We start from the raw sequence: 21986 nt of genomic DNA on the forward strand, positions 1-21986 counted from the left end.
CAACTGTTGCACACTTAGATTAAATTAAATTTCTAACCAGCGTGGCTTTATGAGTCCGCCTTTACAATATGATCTGTAAGTATGAAGACATAGGACATCATTTTGTATACTTTTGTCTTGAGACTAGCTCGGCATGCTAGGTTTCAAATGCTAGAGAGGTTAGATGTCTAATGCTAAACAACACGTACTTCTTACAGTAGCATAAATGAAATCAACATCAACCAAAGATACTGTGAGTCCAAATGTTAATTCACTGTGATTACAGATAGGTTTGTGTATAAAATCACCACAGTGCCACAAGGTCTCCAAATGGACTAGTGAATTAGCTTTAGTTGCTAATAGTTAGCTTCACTGCTACAGACTAAACACATAATGGAGACTCTTGGCCAACTTCCCTACTTTCTCTTCAACCCTGTGGATCAAGGTCAATCTATTTACTATTTTGTATTTCCTTACCTGCAAATATAAAGACATTGTTACTAGTGCTGTCAGCGTTAATCTCATTAAAATGACGGTAACACCATAATCGCATTAATACAGCAAATCTCCGTTAGCGAATTAACGTGGCTCGACCCGTGTGAGGGGCTGCAACGCTTTAACGAGCTAACCGTGCAGCCCTCACAGGGGGCGTTAACTTGCTAACGGAGGTTTTGGCGTTAACGTCATTTTAACAAGATTAACGCTAACAGCGCTAATCGTTACTTGTTTTGTACACCTCATTTTAGGAGATAGTCACTCTTGTGTTGTAAAAACGGAATTACTCTTCCAGTATTATGTATCACTGGAGATTGTGGCGGGGCATGGTCGGCGGTGCCACTGCAGGGTAGGTGAACGCACCTGCAGGGCATCTCCAATCATGCCTCGCCGGGTTAAGACTGTCATGTTGTAGTTGTGGGTATGTGTGGCTGGCAGCTAGGGAGCTGCAGCCATGGAAGCATGTTAGAACAGCAAAGTATGCTGGAGAACGCAGAATAGTGGTCGCATCCAGCTTCATTCCTGCCGCAGAGATTTGGGCACACATTATAAACAACTAAAGCAAGTAACATATTTGAACAATCAGAACATTCTAACAGCATACAGTATTATAATTAAATAAAACATGCGGGGGTGTACCCTTACAGTACACATCATGCATTCAGTTTGAGTTCATGGATAAAAAAAGATATTTACAGCACTCTTTCAATCCACCAGAGAGATAATACAGGTCTTACTCCAGAATCAGAAGGAGTCATCATCGGCTCTGCATGTAAACCAACCAAATGTTTTCCAGCGTGCTTAGCTTTGAGCTAATAATAGTAGTATATTACTTATACAACTGCACAAGAAAAGGAATGCAGCCAAGAGAACACCAGTAAGAGGGGATGTCATGGTCCTGGGCCATGTTGGCCCAGTATTCTTAGTTTTCCTGTATGTTTGTATTTTGTTCCCTATTTAGGCCATGTTTCCTGAGTTGCCCTGTTGTGTTGTTCCCTAAGTGTTTTCCCTTCGTGGCTTTTACCCCCTGTGTGCCCCTCTGTGTATCTGTGAGCCCTCGTCTCTCCTTATGTTTTATTCCATGTTTCCCCAGCCCGTTATGTCTGTGTTTTCCCCGCGCTCTCTCTCCTCCTGTCTGAACCTCTGTACTTCCTGTTTGACTCTGCCCGTCTCCCGTCAGTGTTATGTTCACCCCGCCCTGTCTCGTTATGGTTATCTGTGTCAGCTGTGTTCCCCGTGTGTTCCCACTTTCCTCGTTAACCCTCTGTGTATTTCTGTCTGCGTCTCCCTCTGTTCGGCGTCGCGTTCTCCCTCATGTTGTGTGGATCTTCCTGTGTCTACCTGCGAGTGTTAGTTTACTTTTCCCCAGTTTAGTTTTGTATTTCCTGTGTTCTACCGTGCCAGCATTAAAGCTGTGTTTCTCGAGTTCATCCCCGTGTCTGTGAGTTTTGCATTTGGGTCCTCCTCCTGCTTGCCACACAGCGATCCATGACAGGGGATGAAGGTTAGATCAAAAAATAATTTCTGAAAAGCTGAAAGTAAGAGATTGGTTACTCCAGAGCAGATTATATTATGAATGTTATTGTAGGGTCTTTACTTAATAATATAAAACACCTTGAGGCATTTCCTGTTGGGATTTAGCACTATATAAATAACACTGCCTGTTGCTTCATGTTGAAAAAGCAGCAAAAATCAGCACAAAGAACATAGCAACTCGACCATTATCTTCTAAAAAGGTATGCACTGAAAACACCGTTAAACTGTCTGAACTGCACCTAACTATGCCAAAAGTCATTCAGAGGTTTTGCATGCACACAAATGTTGGAGGCCTTCCATGTAATCTGGGTTATAGTCTGTTTATCACTGATTAGAATTGGGCAATTAATCGCCTGCTAGTAGGTACAGCAGGTCTCCCGCTGGTGATCTCAATGGGAGTGATTACCACCTACAAAGTCCCATCAATGAGAGGATCTGATTTGAAGAGGGTTCAGCACTTTCCCTTTACTGCTCGTTCCCTTCTGCTGCGCTCTTCTGACCTCTCTCCAGATTTTTTCATTAAACTCAGCTGCTGCACAACTTACTGTGGGAACATCTGAAATTACAGCTACATGAAATATGAATCATTGCACTTTCACCACCATAATGTGAATACATTCAGTAGGGCATGCCAGGTTTCACAACATCATTGCACTTCGTTGCTACCTCCACCTGAGAATTTCATGTCGTTTCTGAGTTTTATCGATCTATCTCTCGAACTACCCTCGGTATTACCCTAACACTGTTACACAAGCTTCTTTGAATTTCTGCCAGGTAAATCTACGAGCAGCTCAAGACGAGTGGTGAAGATACAATCCTGCACTTTTACTATGTTGTACATAGTAATTACTGAATGAAAGCAAGGCATTAAAGTCAAATAGACGTCTATAGGAGAGTCTCCTAAGTGCGCCGTCCTTCCACTCACTTGTGCATTCTCTCTATGAGACGTGAACTGAACCAACAGGTTTTTCTCAGAGTGGAAAATTAGCTTCTCCATGCAAGCTGTATTGGTCTGCTGTGGTGAAGCAGCCTTATGGGTGAATTACGCTTCAGCAGGAAATCTACGTCATGACTTACGATGTAACTGGAATCCCCTTTTAACTCTATGCCATAACCTTCCAAGTAACCTGAGGTGCACCTCCCGAGAAGCAGAGCTATGTTTCAAGTCAACGACTGAAAGGCGATGAAGGTTACGGCATAGAAGCATAAATCAGGCATTATAGAGAGGATGAGCAGTTTTGTCAGTACTTTTCTTGCTTAGAGGTCACTATGCTTCCCTTTTCCCAAACATCAGAGGAGTTTTGTTCAGCTCTGCCAAAATGGCATCTGTTGATGTCTGTGTGTCACTTTTACCAGCTGTTGCTGTGGTTAGTAGGCGCTCTGTGAATTCATCTCAAATGTCACTCGTGCCACTTCGGGTCTTATGCCTCGAGCGTGTTGGTTTCCTGTTCCCGCATATATTTGAATGTATTTGCTTTAGAATAAGACTCCCAAGGCTATAAGCACATGTACATATGGTATAATGGAGTCAAAGGAAATAGACCTGTAAGAAAAATAATTTTCTGTGGGATTTAGGTGTTTCAGGATTATATTACAGACTTAATTATGACTTTTTTTTCCCCATTCTTGTCCCTCCCTTCTGTAACACTTTGAGCTGTGAAGGATAGGCTTTTATATAAGCTTGGCTCGCTGTGAGATAACTGCCTTTTGGATCCTCTTTAAATGTTTAATTATTGCAGAGTGTCAGGATTTCTGTTTGGAGTGTTGAATGTGCCATTAATTTGTCTGCCAAGTACGATATTTAGCTTATCCTCTCCACTCTTCTTTACTGACAGAAAACACACTAATCCAGGTGCTTCGTCAAGAGAAATCGAGCAATGCAGAACCCCCAGTTTCAAGATAATGTTTTGGCTTTATATTCCTTAAATTGCAACACCACGCACAGTCATCTCCTTTCAGGGTAGCTTTTCAATGTTAGCTTTTAACAGTGGGTTTCTTTGGCTTCTAACTCTTTCAGCATCTCTTTCTGTTATTTAACCCACCTGGCAGACTGACTCCAGCCAGGCTGTCTTATTGTTGTAACTTTGCTCCATCTGTCCAGTCCATTATGTGGCCTCATGGCTTAGTGACCACGCTGATGGAAATGACCCGTGTGACATTTAAACACAATCCATATCCATCCAACGCATGCCACATGGAGCACGACATTTGATTTTTGTGTCAGAGCTGCATCAAATAGCGTCACTGTTACACATGTGGGACCTGCCTGTACACAGGCCTGGGTGCTGCTTGGTAGTAATGTGATTTGAACACCTTGCAGTCATCACTTATTTCAGTGTGTTTCAGTGAAGCTTAGGTGGCAGTTTTAACCAAATGATCAACCAAAATTTCATCAAGAAAGAACAAAGTACCATATCTGAACTTAGTTTGAGAAATTGTTGGATTTTTGTCACTTTTTCCCATCCAGCTTTGAAAAAACTCTACTAAGTGTGAGTTATTATTTATTTATTTATTAACCTTTATTTAACCAGGAAGATCCCATTGAGATTAAAAACCTCTTTTTCAAGGAAGACCTGGCCAAGATAGGCAGCAGCAGATGTCTCACAGTTACAGAAATTACTCAAACACAGGCAGCAACAACACACATGCAACAATAAGTGAAAGAATACAAATAAAATAAAAAATAAAATTCAATAAAATTCAAATAAAATAAAAAAGTCAGTTAAAATGACAATCAATCTAATTGAAACAGTTGCATGTTATGGACTTGGCCTCAAGGATTCGTAGTTTAGATTTAAAATCACTTAATGAAATGAGTTCAGTCATTTTCCATTCCTTCTGCAGTTTGTTCCAGGCCAAGGGTGCTAAATGGACAAAAGCTCTTTTACCAAGTTCAGTTTGGGCAAATGGAACAGAAAGCAACAAGTAACGATGCGGACGAAGAGAATACCGCCCAGCATGTTTCATTACAAGCAGGGAACATAGATAAGAAGGCAGCAACCCAAGTATCGCCTTATATATAAAACTGTATAAATGACAGTTCCTCCGACTTACCAAAGCAGGCCATCCTACCTGAGAGTATAACTCACAGTGGTGAGTCTGAAATTTACGGTTAGTGATGAACCTCAGAGAAGCATGATACACAGAATCAACCAGTTATTGTCTTCTTAATGTGTTCAGTTTAATTCAGTTTATCTATATGGCGCCGAATCACAACCACAGTCTCCTCAATGTGCTTTATATTGTGGGTGGTTGGTTAAAAATTGCAGCTTTATCCATCCATTTAATTTGCTTTACTTATCTGGGTTCGGATCATGGGGGCAGCAGTTTAAGCAGAGACATCCGGACCTACCACCCACCTCGTCCATCTCTTCCGGGGGGAGAACCAGGGCATTCCCGAGCCTGTCGAGACATCAAACCTCTCCAGTGCGCCCTGGGTCTACCTTGGGGCCTCCTCCCAGTACAAAATGCTGGAAACACCTAACCTAGGAGGCACCCACTTGGTGTCCCAGTCGTGCCTGATTGTGCAGAGGACCCCTCCTGACTGACTGAGAGCCTCGACTTATCTGGCTGAGCTCAGAAACCCTAAGAAGAAAACTTCTTCCAACTCTAAAAACTCATAAATATTATTTTTTTGCCATCTAGAAAAGGTAGTAAGAAAAGAAATCAATGAAATAAAAGAAATCTATGATAAAAAGTTCTTGAACACATACTTTTTCAACTTCAACTTGTGGGCCCTGTGTGTTTCACATTAAACAATTTTTTCCTGAAAATATTCATAACAACAAACATATTTTTTAAAGATACGTGACGAATCAGAATCAGAATCAGAATCAGAATACTTTATTGATCCCTGGGGGAAATTATTTTTTGTTACAGTGCTCCATTTTAAACCAACATTAAGACAAGACAGACAATACGCTAACTAAGAATAGTACAATATATACATATATATACATACATACATACATACATAAGTCACTTATAAATAAATAGTTGGGAAAGAAACATGTGTAGCTGTAGCAGCAAACAGTGTGTTAAGTGGATGCGTTGTACAGGGAGATGGCCACAGGCAGGAATGATTTCCTGTGTCGTTCAGTGGTGCTTTTCGGTAATCTCAGTCTCTCACTGAACGAGCTCCTGTGACTGACCAACATGTCATGGAGTGGGTGGGAGGTGTTATCCAACATTGTCTTTATCTTGGACAGCATCCGCCTCTCCGACACCACCTTGAGGGAGTCCAGCTCCATCCCCACAACATTGCTGGCCTTACGGATCAGTTTATTAAGTCTGTTGGCATCTGCGACCCTCAGCCTGCTCCCCCAGCATGCAACAGCATAGAGGATCGCACTGGCCACAACAGACTCATAGAAAATCCTCAGCATTTTCTGGCAGATGTTGAAGGACCTCAGTCGCCTCAAAAAATAGAGACGACTCTGGCCCTTCCTGTAAAGTGCTGTGGTGTTTTTAGCCCAGTCCAGTTTATTGTCAATGTGTACTCCAAGGTATTTATAGTCCTCCACAATGTCAACACTGACCCCCTGGATTGAAACAGGGGTCAAGTGTTTCCTGGTCTTCCTGAAGTCCACGATCAGTTCCTTGGTCTTTGCCACGTTGAGCTGCAGATGATTCTGCTCACACCACGTGACAAAGGAGTCGACCACAGCCCGGTACTCTGTCTCATCATCCCTGCTGATGAATGACATGAATCAGAAAATACCACTGAACATGTATAAGGAATATAATGTCCTATAAACACTGTTTTGCTTTGGCACCATGTAAATAAAACTGAATTGTGTTGATTGCATTTTTGGTGTCAAACATAAGGCCTGAGGGCCATAACTGTCCTGGCAAAGACTCCAAACTTTTAAATATGTTTTAAGAAGATTTTCAGATAGCAGAAGGTTTAGTTTTACCTCTGATTATCAAAATTTCTGTTTTTTTTTTTGTTTGTTTTTTTTTTACAGACAAAAAACAAATAACAGACAAAAAACAGACAAAAAACAAATAACAGAACAGAGATTTTCAGTTTTATAATTACAGGACCATTTGGCAAATGAGCAATCAGCAGTTTCTTCATTTACTACAGCAGTATTTCTTTAATATGTAGAAAAACTAAAATGTACTATTGAACCTGCGCTTATTTTTCTTATACTAAGATATCTCAGGGATTAAATGTGTAGACAAACTTCTTTTACTGACAGAAAGGGGAGTTCCCCTGGTCCGGCCCACCAGTCATTGATCAATGTGAGTCGTATGAGGCTAACGACATAAGATGAGTTTGTTTAATATCCTCACGTACTGAACAGCAACATTAGTAACACAGGCAAACAGAGAGCCCTAAATAGGATTTATCTTATTTCACACAGTTAAAATTGATGCTCTGTACCATGTTTGCAATTTATTCCACATAACATACTACACAACAGATATTTAACTAAGTGCCTTTTCCTGCTTTTCTAATGTTTCTAGCTCCTAAAAATTATATAAGTCTTTATTCAGTGCCACTGTGCTTCTGCTGGATGAAAGAACCGACGATTAATGGTACATTCAGTTGTGGTGTTGCTGCTGGAGTGTGGGTGTGTGTAGGAGTTAGTGTGGTTTTGTGTTTTCACTCACTTTTACCTCTGTTTTGAACTGAAATGTTTTACAAATGAGCATCAAAAAGTCAATAGCTCATTTTTCTCTTCCTTTTTTTTGCCCTTTTCCTCCCTCTTTCACTGCAGGCAGATGGATGATGCTGCTGATCCCTCGCTCCGGAGGCGTGGAGTGACAGATGACAGAGGTTTTGGTACAGCAGGAGGGAGAGCCAAAGAGAGAGGCGACGACGGAGAGACTCGCCACTGCTGATAACCGAGAGAACAGAAAAGGTCAAGCACATCGATTGGGAGGTGAGGTAGAAGTAAGTGACCGGATTTACCGATGCTGCTCTTGCTCTCTGTCTTTACATTCTCTCTTTTCTCCGCATTGTTTCTGCAGCTTCATTTCTTTCTTCTTTTTTCTTCCTCTGTGCCCTTACCACACTGAAAAAACACACCTCCACCTGCACAGCTCAGACTGCTCAATATTTCTCAATAAACCCGCTTCAAAGTTGTAGTTGCGATGCAGCGCTTCTGTGCTTTTGTGGCAAAAACTCTCCCAGTTTTGTTGATTTGGCTTTAAATTTGTGGATGAAGAAGATGTGTTCCTACAGCACAACAGTGACCTAACACACAGTCAACTCATTTAACTTCCTCTGTTTTAAATTCTCACTATGTTCGTGCTCGTTCCGGGAAGCAAAAAAAACCCGTCTGCCCTTGAAGTGCACATAAAATGTTTAATGAACGGCAATTTGTTTTGAGCAGGAATGTAGGCAAAATACAAAAAGCCATTAAAAACCACAGAATCTGATCTAATGGTTGTGCAGGTCTCAAACTGTGATGGTTTATGATCCACTCTAAGAACAGTAACGTCTGCCAGATAAAGCTCAACTGTGCTAAAGCATTGGGAGGTTTTCTCAGTAGCAACTAAGGCATAGTTGTTTGCACTGTAATTTCACGCACGGTGGCTCAGTGATTAGTACCGTTTAAAGCAAGATGTTCCTGGGTTCAAGCTTCAGTAAATCCCTGTGTAGAGTCTGCATTCACAGAACCACCTGTGGAAAGCTGTGAACCCATTCACAGGTTTCCTCTGATTCTAAAAACAACATGGCAGATGAGTGCTGCTTCCTGTTGTCCTGGGACACTCGTGCAAAAGCAATTCTTTAACTGTTCATTCACTTTGATATATGCAGTGTCAGGACTCTACAACTTCAAATAAAGTTTTTTGGTGTTTGATTTTTCAGGTTCTGTTTAAGTATCTTTAGGTTGTTAAGTTTCCTTTTCATGTATTATTCGAGAACTCCTGTTACATCTCCTGTAGTTTAGTATTTTCAGTGTTTAATTGTTTAGTTATTCATGTTTCTAGCTCTTAGTTAGTCCCCTCCCGTGTTCATCTTAGTCTTGTCTCTGTATGTTCTTCCTAGCGTCCCCTGTATGTGGTCCATCGTGCATTCGTGTTTGTTTAGCTCAGTCTCAGCGGTCATGCTTCCTGTTTTATTTTGGTGATCTCTCACCTCGTGTGCATTGTGGTTTGTTTTGCTTCCTTGGTTTAATGCAGTTCTGCTGCGTCTCCACTTGTGTCTCAGTCACCTTTCCCTCGTCTTTATTTTGTACTTTATCATCAACCTTTTGCTTTTGGCTCCAGTTTCCAACACATGATCTGCATTCCCGACAGATCACGACACATTGAACCACAACAATCAACAATCAGCTTCCTATGAGTCACACTTGGCAATGGTGGGAAGGAAGAACTCCCTTTTATTGATAGGAAGGCTCAGGGAGGGGCAACAACGTAATTCCACTACATAGACTAAGGGTGAAACCCAAGCTGGGACAGTAAGGATAAAATCGAACGCTCTACAGCAGTCCCAAAAAGTTGATGCTGTTAATCTGGATGTAATGTTTTAGTGGGAGAAATGTTTCGTCACTTACCCAAGCGAATTCTTCAGTCTGAAGAACTGAGGTGACTCATCTCTGCTTTAGCTTGACGCATCAAGTCATACAGTAGTGGCTTCAGAGATTTTGAGAAAGCGATCCATGCCTTCATCTCATCTCGTCTCGACTTCTATAATAGCCTCTATTCTGGCATTACCGCTACATTAATTGGCCAACTGCAGCTAGTCCAAAACGCTGAAGGCTTTGCCTCCCATTCAGTTTTTAGAAACTCAAGCAAACTCAAGCAAACCCCAACAGAACACACAAGGCTGAGTGTTTTGTTGGGGTTATGTGACATTTTGAAGTTATGATGGGGCCTGATCGTGCAGGACATTGAATGTGAGGAATACGATTTTTCACTTCAGTTCTGGATTTAACAAGGTGGCAGTTTTCAGTGTTCTTCCTGTCACGTTTTGGAAAATCCAAAAGCTTTTCAGGAAATTTTTAAAACAGTAATAAGTACTTACAGGTTATAATAATTTCTGTGCTTATGTAGCAGATGTGAAATGGTCGACTGCGTTGTGACAACAGACACGGACTGGCTGGAAACAGGGTTTATTCCTATAAAACAGAGTGCAGCAGCAAAATCAGTGTCACACAGCGGCAGCAGGCTTCTCCTCACCCAGTGTGGAGTCCGTACAGCTCTGCTTGCATCATATAAAAGAAAATACAACTTATCAAAATAATAATTTTCACAACCGCCACTTCAAAATCAAATATTACAGTGGGGTAAAACAGAGACAATTATGGAATCACTAACAATAACGTATAACATTCAAATTCCCATTAAAATAGGTCAATTGCATAATACATATTCAAACAACTTTTTAACTCTTCCCAACATGGCTGAAGATACTGCTCAGAGCACAGCCTCGGGACATGAGCTCATTATACACATAAAACAAAAACTACACATTTACACATACCTATAAAACAGAGTGCAGCAGCAAAATCAGTGTCACACAGCGGCAGCAGGCTTCTCCTCACCCTGTTTAACACAAGTCAGTTCCACACAAACAGATGATACAACAGATAAAGCGCAGTTCCAAATATCATTTTTCTCACTCAAAGCGATTGAAAACACTTTGAGAGCTTTTAACCCTAGGAGCCAATACTTAACAAAGACAAATACACCGAATTTATATGGATAATTTAGTACAGGGAGAAGAGCTACAGAAAGCGTGCCTCACCAGTGTGGAGTCCGTACAGCTCTGGCTAGGAAACCCCACACCCGCAATGTGGCCGCAGGTGGCGTTACACTGATTAATGTCCCACTTCAACAATAACACACGGAACCTTAGTTCCACAAAAATAAAGTTCACACAATAAAAAAGTATAACCTATGTACAATACAGTTTTGAGAATGTTCACAATTCGTACATTATATCTCAGCTACATACTCCCCCCTGAACTTCTCAAAACCCGTTAGGTAAGGGTGAGCAACTGAGCGTCACATATAACAATTCGTAACTGTCAGTGATCTGGAAATTCACTACCCGGTGATACGTGCAACAAATATGTTTCCCAACTCATGGGGAAAGTAAACAGAAGAAAGTTGGCCAGACCCCCTAATGTTTACTCGCAAGAGAAAGTGCCTTATACACTATCCTGAACAAACAACACGGTAACAGCTACTATATGATGAATAGTACTCTGAGCTGAAGACAATCTCAAAATAGGTGTTAACATCTGACATGAAAATCACCCAACATATAAAACAAGTAGCCCTCACAGAAACAAGTTCTTGGCAAAGCTGCTCACTACATTGCCTGTTTGTAGGTTTCTTTGCTTCATAGTCTGGATTAACCTATTCACAGGCTTCACTATTCGACCCACTCTCGTCCTGATCTGGCCTGCTGCATTACTTGGGGGTACACCACCATGTTTCACGAGGCTCCCAACCTCGCTGACTGGCTGACTTTCAGGGTAACTGATACTTGGTAGTGTTCCCTCCTCAACTGGGGTAGTGCAAGCCCTGCTGTTGTTGTCATCATCTACTTCAGGGTAAGCAGCTACTTCACTACTGGCACTGTCACTGTCCTGATGCTCCTCATCATCCAACTGCGCACAGACACTGTCTCCAATACTGTCACACTCTTGGGGTCCTCTAGGAGCCGGGACACAGTCATCCGTCATCTGAGCCACCCAACGGGCTGTGCGTTCAGTACAATCGTCCTCAGGATCAGCGACAGGGGATTCTCCATCAGATTGACTCTGCTCCTGGCCGAGTTCTGATTCACTGGCAAAAGACATCTCTGGTTCGCCCTCGGACTCTATGGGCAGGAAATTAGCCTGCAAAAGCAAGTTCCTATGGACAACTTTCTCCTGTCCACTCTTGACGTTCCTGATGCGATACGTGTGGCATGTGGGGTTCTTGGAGATCACAGTGTAGATGGTCGACTCCCACCTATCAGCTAACTTCCTACGACCCCGTTCGCCCTTGTTTGCCAAAAGGACACGATCTCCTTCCTCAATGTCAACACCTTTCTGCTTTTTGTTGTACAGGTCTGCTTGACGCTGCTGACTAGCTCCGGTGTTAGTCTGGGCCAATGCGAGTGCTTCTCTGAGGTCATCTCTCATCCTTTTTACATAACTGTCATAGTCTGTTACATCATTGTCCCTTGCAACATTGTGAAACATGACATCCACTGGTAACCTGGGGATACGCCCGTACATTAGGAAGAACGGTGCGTAACCAGTGGACTCATGAGCGGTGCAGTTGTAGACAAAGGTCAATGTCTGCAACATCTGAGGCCACTTGTGCTTCTCCCTCGGAGGTAGGGCTCTGATCATATTTCCCAAGGTCCTGTTAAACCTTTCGGTGTGACCGTTACCCATAGGGTGGTAAGGTGTCGTTCTTGACTTCTGCACCCTGGCCACTTGCAGCAGCTCTTGGATCAACTCACTCTCAAAATTGGCGCCCTGGTCTGAATGGATCCTTTGAGGGAAGCCATAGACACAGAAATATCTGTCCCACAACTGGCGCGCAACTTGTTTTGCCGTCTGATCTGAGCACTGGAAAGCATGGGCCATCTTGGTGAAATGGTCAGTCACTACTAGAACATCCACACTCTTGCCCCTGTGATCCTCTGCGGACCAGAAGTCTATGCAGACAAGCTCAAGAGGACCGGTAGTTTTAATGCTTTCAAGAGGAGCCCTCCCCTCAGGCTCGAGTGTTTTGCTGACAACACAACGTTTACAGCACTTGACATGCTCGCGAATGTCATGCTCCATGTTGATCCAGAAAAATCTCTGCCTGGCTAGGTACAGAGTTCTGCTTTGGCCCTGATGGCCAGCATCATCATGGACACCTGACAGGACTTGACTGATTAATGTGGATGGGGTCACGTACTGATGGCGCTTTTTGCCAGTGAGCAGGTCTTTGCTCACTCTGTACAGGATACCATCCAACACTTTCAACTTTTCCCACTGTTTCATCGTCTTTTGCGCTCTGTGCGACAGGTGAGCTCTTTCTCTACGTGATGGACGCCGACCACGTACGACGAACGGAATGACTTGAGACAGTGTCACATCTGCTCTCTGCTCCTCCTGTAGCTCCTGGAGCGAGAAGGCAGACAAGGTGTTCTGGCCTAGTGAGGGAAACCGATCTAGCTCTTGAGTCAACCAGGAGATTGCTCTCTGTTTTGAGCCTTGGTCCCACTCAGCATGGCCTGCGAAGACTGCGGAAACTTCATCATTAGTCAGGGAACAACACCCTAGGCTCTCTGCAGGGGCCAAACACTCAACACTTTGGTGGTTGGCACTGAGCCTGAATGCATCCTGAACCGAGATTTCTTTGACCTGTTGCGACTCCTCTAACAGGGTTGCATAGGGTTCAGTCATGAGTCTCTGACTAACACGGTTGTGAACGAATGGCTGCCTGCTCAGTGCATCTGCAACGACATTTTTACTGCCAGGAATGTACTTGATGCTGAAGTCGTAGGGGGACAGCTTTGACACCCACCTCTGTTCACATGCATCAAGCTTGGGCTTCGTGAGAATATATGTTAGGGGGTTATTGTCTGTCCAGACGGTAAAGCTATGCCCCTTCAACCAGTGGCTGAATTTGTCACAGACAGACCACTTTAGTGCCAGAAACTCAAGGCGATGGGCGGGATAGTTTCTCTGTGCACGGGCGAGGGCCTTGCTGGCAAATGCAACGGGACGTGCTTTACTCTCGCCCTCTTGGACTTGTGACAGCACAGCACCCAAGCCGTCCTGTGAAGCGTCTGTCGACAAGATAAATGGTTTGTTGAAATCAGGGTGAGCAAGCACAACGGAGTCAAGGAGTGCAGCCTTCAAGCGTTCAAACGAGTCAACATGCTCCTTCTTCCAATCACTTGGGCTGAGCCTCCGGAAAGAAGCAGCACCTCGGGCATTTACTTTCTTTCCTTTAGGAGCGGCAGTCAGGGTAAAAAGGGGTCTGGCAATCTTAGAACAGTCCTGTATGAAGTGTTGGTAATACATTACCATACCCAGAAACGACTTTATCTTCTTCTGGGATGGCGTAACCCCGTCCTCCATCATGAGATCAGCCTCTGAGATAGCGGTGATCGCCTTAACCTTGTCAGGATCGGTCAAAACCCCGCCTTCAGTCACAACATGGCCCAGAAATCTCACACTCCTTCGGAGCAGATGACATTTTTTGGGGGCCAGCTTCAGTCCATGGGCACGTAGTCTGCTAAACACAATCTCCAACCTCCTGAGAGCCTCTGCTTCATTGGGTGCATAAACAAGCAGGTCGTCCAGGTAGCACAGCAGGGTTAGGAAATTCTGGTCGCCAAATATGCCCATCATGAGACGCATGAAGCTCACCGGGCTGTTGCACAGGCCTTGGGGGAGTCTGTTAAACTCGTAGAGCCCCATTGGTGTTGTGAAGGCCGTTAGCTTTTTGTCCTCCTCTGCCATCTCAATATTGTAGAAGCCAAAGGTGAGATCCATGGCACTGAAAATTGCGTTACCTCCCAGGGCTGCCAGACAGTCTGACTGGTGGGGCAAGGGATGGGCATCCTTGACTGTGCGTGCGTTCAACCAGCGGTAGTCCACGCATATTCTGAGATCTCCATTCTTCTTCCACACCAGTACCAGTGGGGACGCCCACTCACTGTTGGATTTGCGGATCAGCTCTCGCTCCTCCATCTCTGTGAGCACCTGTCGCAACTTGTGGTACTGCCCTGGAGGGACGCGCCGATAGGGAAGTCTGAACGGCCTGTCGTCAGACAGATGGATGCGATGGACAAAATCCTTTGCCAGTCCACAGTCCAGCTTACCCTTGGAAAAGACATCCTCATACCTGTGGATCAGTTGCAGTACCTGAGCCTTCCAGTGGTCTGAGACTTCACAAGAGTCGAGGTCTAGGTCTTCCAACCCCATCTTCTGCAAGCTGTCATGCAGGCTAGGGCAGGAGGGAGGGCTACTCTGTGCGTCGCTACACACTGTCTGGCTCTGGACCCTAAGGGTCTCACTTGGGTTTTGGTCAGAAGCCACTTCGAGATCTTCAACAGCTACACAAGCGGAAGCATCTGCTACCTTAGCGTTTCGTCTCAATGTGATAGGCTTATCACATGTGTTCAGGATTCGAACAGGGACCCACCTATCGCCACTCATAGAAACCACAGTTCTACAGACAATGACACCTTTTTTATGAGTTTGCGATTTTGGTGGTTCAACCAGAATGGCGCTGCCCTCGGAAAGGGGTGATGACGCTGGCAGTCTGCCCCATACAAGGTGCTCTTGCTTGGGGAGTAGAGTCACTGCCTGAGCTAGTTTGACAGTGCCAATGACATCTGGCATTTTGTCACCCCTCCACCGGTTAATGCCAGACAGCATATTCAGAAACTGCACTATTTCAGGCGCTTCTGCTGATTCGGGTTTGCTCAGGACTTGCCAGAAATGGGGGGACAGCCTGAAGTGTCTGAGGAGGTGTTTGATAACATTTGTCCCTAAAATCAACTGATCTTTCTGACCGGGGACCACTAGGGCAGGCACTCTGAACGTACAATCATACACTTCCATTTTCAACTCGCATATACTCTTGGGTTTAACCTGAACTCCACCACAGCCCACTAGCACAATGTCGGTACGAGTGTCGCTTAATTCCAATGCGACCCCAGCGCTCTTTAACTCTCGCTCCGCCTCTTCGCTCAAGGTACACGCCATGGAACCTGTATCAAGAAGGGCCTGCAAAGAGACTTTGTCATTCACCAATGCATTCGTGTAAAATAGGCTGTCTGCCTCATCAAGTCTTACTATATTCTGGGAAAGTACAACAGTACCAGGTGGGGCACACTTCAGGCTTTCTTTGTATACAGTCTGTATGTCATCACTGGGATTGAGGGTTTCACACTCTTCGCTCACACTGTCCCCTCTCAAGTGCAAGCACCCTAGTTTCCCTGGGGATTATTTTGCTGGGTAATGGGCTCAGCTGCTCTGGGGCAGTCTTTCCTCTGATGCCCAACCTCCAGGCAACCTAGACATCTCCTCTCTCTCATGCAGTGAGTGCGCGTGGAATGTGAGCTATTGCCACAAACCTGGCACGAAGGGAACCTGGCTGAGGCTAGAGGCTGTGGTCTAATTACGGGGTGGACAGGCTGGTTGGAGTGCTCTAACACCCTCTCCAGCATACTGAGCACGCGGTCTAGAGCACTTGGGTCTGAAGCGGCAGCTCCAGCAGCCTTACCCGGGCTGTCCTGGGAACATTTTACTGTACCTACTTGGGCATGGTTCAGTTCAAACTCAGGCGACTCGCTTGTGGTTGTCGCAGTGGCCACGAGGAGGGGATGGGGTCTGGCAGAGCCCAGGCTCTTCTTTTTTGCATGACACTCTCTTTGGTGTTCATCAATGGCTTCCTGAACCTCCATTACTGTCCATTTACTGATGGGCTTACATTTGAAAACACAGGCGAGGCTGGGATCAGGACAATTTCTGATAAACATCATGGCTATCTCTGCCTCCATGTTCTCCATTTTGCCTCCCTGACGCTGTAAATGCTTGTCAGCTGCCTCAGCAGCGATATTAAGCCTCACCCAATAGTCTACTGGGGTCTCTTTTGCAACTGCTTGGGTGGCATAGAAGTCAGCCAGTGGTTGACAGGAGCCAGGACTATCACTAAAATAACGCCTGAGTATGGCATAGATGGTCTCAGGGTTGGTCACTACACCAGAACATGAGTTACTTTTCAAACCCACCTTAACAATGTTTTTAGCTCTGCCGAGGAGGTGGTTTAAGACTTCATCCACCTGCACGGCTCTAGACAACCCTCTCTTCTCTAAGTACACTTCCATCATGTCTATCCACTCATGAACAGAGTACTTATCCGCATCATCACCTCTGTACATAGGTGGGTCTTTGATATCTTGTCGGACCACTAAGTTCACTTTGGAGAGGTCGAGAGTGGTGTCAGGGCTCTTAACTTTGGGGGACTCGGCTGGAGCTGTCTGGTTTGGACCAAGTGGGACTTGACTGGATAGTAGCCGGCTAGCGATTGATTCACCTATCTGGGTTCCCAATTCACCAATGAGCTCACGTAGCTCTTTGTGTGTGCTGTCGTCGCTCAAAGCAGGGGTTGAGGACTGGCGCTCATGAGCTTTATTTCGAATAATGTCATCTGACTCTGCTGGCTCATCACGCGACATTATAGACCTGTCTCTCACTTCATCTGCCCCAGACAGTCTCCAACCTCTCCCAGCGACTGGCGTGAAAAGGTTAAAGGAGTCTTGGCCCCTACCAGCCATGTTGCTTACAGGAGGTTAGCAATAACTACAAAGGGGATCAGAAACAAAAGGAATACAAAAATACCTATCACTCAGAAAAATACAACACAAGTAAACACGGCTCAGTTAGACTCTAACAGGTGTAACTGGGAGAAATGCCTACTAACAGAACACTGGAAATTTTTTGCTGACCCACAGAATAATTTTACTTATATTACAGGTGTCGGAAGTGTTCAGCTCAACCTCAGCGATCGGCAGCGGCTGATCAGATGCATCCGGGTCACGGCACCACTTTTATGTAGCAGATGTGAAATGGTCGACTGCGTTGTGACAACAGACACGGACTGGCTGGAAACAGGGTTTATTCCTATAAAACAGAGTGCAGCAGCAAAATCAGTGTCACACAGCGGCAGCAGGCTTCTCCTCACCCAGTGTGGAGTCCGTACAGCTCTGCTTGCATCATATAAAAGAAAATACAACTTATCAAAATAATAATTTTCACAACCGCCACTTCAAAATCAAATATTACAGTGGGGTAAAACAGAGACAATTATGGAATCACTAACAATAACGTATAACATTCAAATTCCCATTAAAATAGGTCAATTGCATAATACATATTCAAACAACTTTTTAACTCTTCCCAACATGGCTGAAGATACTGCTCAGAGCACAGCCTCGGGACATGAGCTCATTATACACATAAAACAAAAACTACACATTTACACATACCTATAAAACAGAGTGCAGCAGCAAAATCAGTGTCACACAGCGGCAGCAGGCTTCTCCTCACCCTGTTTAACACAAGTCAGTTCCACACAAACAGATGATACAACAGATAAAGCGCAGTTCCAAATATCATTTTTCTCACTCAAAGCGATTGAAAACACTTTGAGAGCTTTTAACCCTAGGAGCCAATACTTAACAAAGACAAATACACCGAATTTATATGGATAATTTAGTACAGGGAGAAGAGCTACAGAAAGCGTGCCTCACCAGTGTGGAGTCCGTACAGCTCTGGCTAGGAAACCCCACACCCGCAATGTGGCCGCAGGTGGCGTTACACTGATTAATGTCCCACTTCAACAATAACACACGGAACCTTAGTTCCACAAAAATAAAGTTCACACAATAAAAAAGTATAACCTATGTACAATACAGTTTTGAGAATGTTCACAATTCGTACATTATATCTCAGCTACACTTATTAAAACAGGCAGGCTCAGTTAAATGTATAACGTGCAGGTTAATGGAAAAGCTCTGCTTAAAAATGACTCCAAGGTTCCTCACAAACATCCAGACAGCAGATGTTGGGAGGGGTTCACTTAATCTGCCATCTGGTATTTTTTATCTATTTTTGAACTTCTAATTTTAGCAAAGTAAATCTGTAATTTAAAAAGAAAAAGAACATGTAAAAAAATCTAATTAGAATCTTCTGCAAAGTGCATTCAAACATCCCTCCAATCCTAGACTCCATTTTTCTGGATTACAGTTTTATGCTGCCAAGGCTACAGCTCACACAACGCTAAACTGAGATCATTTTTTAAAATTGACACAGGTTTATCCTGGAGTTTTTCCATAAAAACTCTGCAAAAAGTTATTTTATTTCAGTGCTGTCTCTCATTTATTACATTTATTAGTCTGGAGAAATGAGGCTTGTTCCTGAGGTTTTCTTCCCACATTCAAAACACAAGATAGCATCCGTTACAGTAAAAGATATATATATAAATCTTATAAAGTTTGTATCTGTCTTGTGTGAAACTTGTATGTAAAGCATACAAGAGTGAAAACAGATATAAGATTTGATGCAAGTCTTTTATAAGTTTTTCTTATATTTCTTTTCCATATGGGAAGGCTGTGTGTGTCAGCATATTTTGAGACCATTTTGAGTCTTCCAGTTATTAAAAAGAAGGTCAGGGTACTTCTCATTTCTGGCAACTTAACCCTCCAAGGATTAAGGTAGCCAGGAAGTAGGAGGAACAATAGCTTTGGTTACAATTACTTCACAACAGCACCAAAATAATCCGATGTACTTTAAAGGCAGCAGGAACTATTCTCTACTCTTATTTTTATCCTGCAAAGCAAATAAAAGTAGACCTGTGAGCGGAGAAAAGAGGGAAGACGAACCACCTGCTGCTGCCTCAGTACAAAATGTTGCCACAGAAGTTGGCATTCACCAGCATATAGCTGGTAAATACATAGCTGACACTGTCTATTGTTAGGGAAACATAAACGCTTAAATGTTAAACCTTAAACCAAACAAAAAAGGCAGTTAGTGTTTGCTTTGTAGGGCACATTAATAAGAAGAAAATCCCCCCATCCCATTTTGCTTTCCCCCCTCTGCTGTTTTATCTCGCAGAGCAGAAATGGCTTAAACAAACAGAAGTGCAGCGGCAGTTTTATTTTCCCCACGGTGGAAAGCGCCAGCGACCGCGGCGGCGCCTGTGCCACGACTCTGCGAGTCCCCAGCCGTGTCTGCGTAACTCTCTCCAGGATGAGGGCCGGAATGCGTTCTGCAGTCACAACACCAAATATAAGCCTAATCTACATGTGATGTGATTGGCTAGCTGAGGCCCGCATCTCATCTTTGGTTTGAAACTAATGAACTGTGTGCTTTCACTCGAGTTTCCAGATAAAAAGATAATCACTGGTAGAATAACAAGTTACTGTCGTGTGGAGTCGAGAAATTGGCTTCATTCGGCGTGACTCATGGTTTCGTGCGCGTCTCTCCTCCCTCGCTTTCTCATCTCTTTTATCTCTTTCCTCTCCTTTCAATCACTTTTCCTTTATCTCCCCAATCACTGCTTTGTCCAACTTCCCTCCTCCTCTCCTCTTCCTCCTCCCCTCTCTTCGTCGTCTTCTCCCTCTCTCTGTGACATATTGCTGCTTTGTCAGGCCAGTTAAATGGCTTGCCTGCAGTGCTGTTTAGTTTCCTGTGAACTATGCTGATAGAGGAGGCGATAGGAAGCAGCTTGTCCGTTACACACAAAGCAGCGCGCTGGTGACAAACGCACTCACACACAATCCGTAATCACACGTATAGTTCTTCCCTCGACTCGATTTAAAGTTGCGTTGGTTTTTCTGTGTTGCCTTTTTCATTTTCCAAGGGTAGAATTTTAAAGCGCACGTTATTACGATGCTGTTTACCTTTTTTTGTTTATTTGGTTTAGTCAAGAAAAGACAAGCTCAGCAGTTTCATTGGATTTATGTTGTCCTGAGAAATAATCAATAAATTGTAGTAGCCTCCTCTATAATGTGGTCTTCCCTGTCTTGCTCTTCAAATCTATAAAATATGGCCCCATAGTCCAGGCTAAAGCCCTACCAGGAGCTGAATGGTGGTGAGATTACATGATGATTTGGTCTGATGGGAGAGGCAGTCATTAATATTGGTATCATATATAAAATCTATCCTCCCCAGAAAACAGATAACATCCTTCATTGTTATGCTTCAAACAACCGTTTTTCATTTTCTAAACTCAAAATACTAAACCTAACTTTGGTTGTTTCATTAGCTTAGCTGTGATCACAAAACCATGGAAGTTATTCAGGAGTTGAGCAAAGTCATTATGTTGCCTAGCACCCACCTACCAATGGGCTAAATGGCACCTAATTTATGCTCCGTATAAAAGCTTTGCATTGTTTTAATATCACAACAGCACACAACAACCTTTAATTCATATCCACAAAAGCTGAATTATGTCATATTATGATGTTGTTACATTTCAGCAACCCCCAGAAAAACGAAATGCAATGTTTATACACTTAATTACACCTTGCCATTTGATAGCTAGCATTTCGACATATTTAGTTAATATGTTAGCTACATAAGTGTAGCATGTAGTACATCTCTAAACAAAACAAAATACTGAAGTAACAGTTTGGAGCATCTCCAAGAAAGCGACTGGACTTCTTTCAATTTCTTGAAGATGTTTCACTTCCCATCCAAGAGGCTTCTTCAGTTCTAAGAGGTCCAGTCGACCGTGACCCGGATGACTGAGAGCCAACACAAACATCTGATGTAGCAAAAATGCAATGATTCCACTTTGTGGTTTTGTGAGACATTATGTGTCAGAGTTTTGTTACACTGGAAACTCATTCAGTTTACCAAAAATGAATAAATGAGATAAACTCAGTTACATGACAGGAATAAATGACAGATGATGTGCACTGTGGTAGAGCATGTTTGACCCTCAAAAGTCTAGATTGCCTGAGCTGTGTGGTTACCGCATGTCAGCATACTGAGCCCTAGCCATGTTGGAAGAGTGGATATGGTATCTGGTGTGAAAGCTACCTGTGCCCAAGCTCTGAAAATATCTGTGTTAAATAATTTAAATTGCTCAAAGGCATGTGAAAGTAGAGTATGTTCCAAAATGACCCCAAATACACCACAAAGAAAATGGACTCACGAACTGTGTGCTTTTCTTTCTTTTTTCTTCTTTTTTCAGTCCCATTATAAAAAAGTGTGTGTGTAAGAGAGAGAGGAAAGAGTGCTCCTTTCTAATGTGTTATAACCCCAGGATATCAAATACTGCCATTATGAGTGTTACAAGGTGTTCTTGGGCATTGATGCCTCACTGTCCCACCAGTATTAAAATTTGTGATAAAGTTTCTCTTTGGAAACGCAACAAACCCAACGCTTTGGGGCAGGTTTTCTCAGACTTTAGTCACATAGACCTAGAGACCAGTCAGCAACGCTTTTAGAGACTTAAAGATATGGAGATCTTTGCAGCTGTCCTTATTGCACTTGCAT

General features: G+C 43.6%; 1 protein-coding gene across 2 annotated transcripts in view; it reads left to right on the top strand.

Moving 5' to 3' along the window:
• The window catches only part of htr2cl1 (5-hydroxytryptamine (serotonin) receptor 2C, G protein-coupled-like 1), a 234614-nt gene that overhangs the window by 171729 nt on the left and 40899 nt on the right, over positions 1-21986 (top strand). Inside the window, exon 4 of one of the 2 annotated variants that reach the window (XM_086277081.1) lies at positions 7737-7912. The gene's annotated coding sequence lies outside the window, so the exon portion shown is untranslated. The remainder of the gene's footprint in view (positions 1-7736; positions 7913-21986) is intronic. The other variant, XM_086277090.1, reaches the window with a different exon arrangement.

The sequence above is a fragment of the Aulonocara sp. 'chitande type north' Nkhata Bay genome, linkage group LG3, assembly GCF_057382095.1.
Source record: "Aulonocara sp. 'chitande type north' Nkhata Bay isolate Kocher_YH1m ecotype deep benthic linkage group LG3, A_spYH_male_GT1.1, whole genome shotgun sequence".
Lineage (NCBI taxonomy): Eukaryota > Metazoa > Chordata > Actinopteri > Cichliformes > Cichlidae > Aulonocara > Aulonocara sp. 'chitande type north' Nkhata Bay.